This window comes from Poecilia formosa, unplaced genomic scaffold (assembly GCF_000485575.1).
Source record: "Poecilia formosa unplaced genomic scaffold, Poecilia_formosa-5.1.2 Scaffold130, whole genome shotgun sequence".
Classification (NCBI taxonomy): Eukaryota; Metazoa; Chordata; class Actinopteri; order Cyprinodontiformes; family Poeciliidae; genus Poecilia; species Poecilia formosa.
Genome location: NW_006800069.1, coordinates 440253 through 443352, shown reverse-complemented (window position 1 = coordinate 443352; position 3100 = coordinate 440253).

The window sequence follows — 3100 nt, the reverse complement described above, 5'->3', positions numbered from 1 at the left end:
TTTCCGTTGTCTTTTACATCCTGTTTGTGGTGAAAATAATGCATCGAACTCACCATCTTCAACAGTAGTGTCTGTAGACTTGTGTTCACGAGACATAATGGCAACTGGAAGGACACAGGTGGGATAAACTCAAGTTTCAATATTTAAAGTTGCTGTTTTTACTGTTAGCCATCAAAATATGAATAGTTCGACATCCGGTCGATTTTTAGTCACAGTTCCAAACTCGTTTTGCCCTGACAAGAAGAAAAAGAAATATTTTTATTGAGAACAATTTTATTGGGAAGAAAATCAAACTTGTATAGTTAGATGGAATGCTAATATAGCTTTCTTTTCTTCAAGGAAAGTAGTTTGTAAATAGGAACCAGTTCATCTTGGGGTTGAGATCAAAAGTTCAAATTGCCTGTTGAGAAGTGTATGCTTGTAGATTATTGTGTATAGCAGTTGTAATACATTTCTAGAATAGCATTTTCAAATTTGTCAATTTTTCTGATCACATTCATTTTGACTTTAGCAAAAGAATAACAGAAATAAGTCCATAGTTCTAGGAATGAACTACGCACTTAAAAGCTGGAACCTAAACACCGGAAGTTCTTGTGCTTAAGTCGGTTCACTTCCAGTTTTTTTTTTTTTTTCACTTTGACATTTAAAATACACGCTAATTTAGCACATTATTTTGGAATCTGCTTCAACTGGTTTGAAAGAAAAAAAAAAACCGTTGTGCAAAACTTTGAACTAAACTTGCAGTGCTTCACTTTGTCCACCAGGGGTCAGACATCACTTCCATTTATCGGATAAGAAGAAGCCAAATGTAACTTTTTTCTTTTTTTTTACCTTTTTGTGATGAAATATGTTGTTAAAAGGGTTAAAGTTCTTGAAGGCTTCTTATGAAAACAGTGCTGGTTCCTTTAAATCCACATGAGCAGCTTCCTGTTTTAACCTGCTTCCTAGTCTGCTGCCAAAGTTTCATGTTCCGTCCCTAAATTAAGGAACCTCTCTGCAAAGTGCAACCACTGCGTGTTTCAGAAAGACTTAAAAGCTGCAGTGAACAAAGCTCCAGTTTGTTCAATAAACCGACATGACTAAAGTGAACTTATCCAAAACTGTAATTTGAAATGAGGAAACGTACCAATCCCAGACAGTTTTAGAGTTGAGCCGAATCAGAATAAAAGGTTGCAACCTGAAAAAGAATGCAGATGCAGTGATTGGTGCTCTGCTATTGTGACTTTCTGTTTTATTTCTAAAAAACTATAGCACAATGCATACTCGTGTGTTTACACAGGAAGGAATTTTTTTTTTTTTAGCTTCACAGAAGAATATGGTGCCGTGTCTTTCCGAGAATAGATTCACATTGAACCGGTTTGGCGAGGCCTGCAACAATGGAGCGAAAAGTCAACACGTCTATTTTGGGGAACATCCTGAACATGACTTTTAAACTCATTTGGCGCTATAGATGGAGATTAAAGGGCTACTGATAATGATAAAGAACTTCCGCCATGTGACACGTACAGCACTCTGCGAAGTTACTGAGAAAAAAACGTTTGGAAACTTTTGAATAAATGCTACTTTTGTTGCAATAGAATAGTCGTACACTTAGGTGGGGGAGATGGTGGGGGGAGAGGGGGAATCTAACGTAAACACACGTGTTCAATGGGAACCTTTTCTTTTTCTTTTAACAATAAAATCATGTGACACAATTATCACCCTCGCCAGCTGTGAGTCTTCTCTTAAAACATTTCACAAGGGAGACATTTATATGCTCTTTGCATAATCTCTTCAGAGTGAGTCCTGGATTCTCTCTTATCTGGCCGCTACATTCATATATGCAATTAGATTCTCATCTCCTTTCACTGCTCCTTCTGGGCTTTCTGCCATTGGCCTGGATTCCTCCAGTAGAATTTCAACTGAACCAATCAGTGAACAGAAGGAGAAGTTGGGAACAACGACATAAATTGTCTGCTTCCTTTTAGTATTGTAGTCTGCGTATATTTTTAGCAATGGCAGCAGAGGAAGTCAATAAAGCCGTTCAGTCCTTTTTGGCCACGCCTCCAAATACTGAATGAACATTAGCAGTCATCTTGTTTAGCTCCAACCTTCTTGTCTGCATAGTGGAAAATGGTAGTTTACAATGCATGCAATTTCTGGTAATAAATACTGTTTTCTGTAGGATTTAGAGGCAGTCACTTTACGAACTGTGTTCTAGGCGAGCCTGTGCTTAGGCTCTCCCTTTCATTTTAATATTTCATAATTTTTGGTTTTGGTCAGTCTTGTCTCTATAACTTGTCCTATTCTGACGGGGTCCTAATCTCAAGAAAGCTTGAAAATGATCTGTCTTGTGTTTCCAGAATGGGACAAAAATCTTATAAATATCAGATTGTCTTTTAAATTATCTCTGTTTTCTGTGTGGGAGGAACAATACAGATGAGGCCTGTGGGTGTAAATATGTGAGATTTGAAAACTCGACACGGTCAAATATGCTCTAGACTCTATAAATCAGAGTCGATGTTTGTGATAATAAGTGAAGGAAACTTTTGCTGGCAGATCATTTTTTAGATTTTTACCCTATCTGCTGTTAGCTGTATTTCTCAAACACTTTTTGTCAAAGTCCTTTTTCCAGTTCCTAGTCTTTTTAACTTGTTAACCTGTTGTTTTTTCTGTACATTTGTTGACAAAGTTTGTCATTAATATTTATTTTTCTAAAATAAAATTCAACTAAATGGACCCAAACAGATACAATTTATTTTCATTTTAGTGATTTTGTGGCGTACGCAATGGCACACTTGGCAATGGCGCAAGATTTTCATTATTGTCCTGTCCATAAACATGGATAAGTTTAAGTTTAAACTGATAGCTCCATTTTGAAGAGTGGCTAAGAAAATATAGCTTTTGTGTCGTATTGTACATTTACCCCAGACAATCAGAAAGTTATTGGTAATCAGGTCATTTTAGAAGAAATACCAACAGTGTTTTTATATTTCAGTCTTCTAATTTGTCATTGATTAGTGGAGGGAAAACATTAGGGCTGTGGAAGTTTAGTTTAATCCCAAAACAGCCCAATTGTTAACTATGACGGCCGCACTTTGTTCCAGAGGAATAACAATAG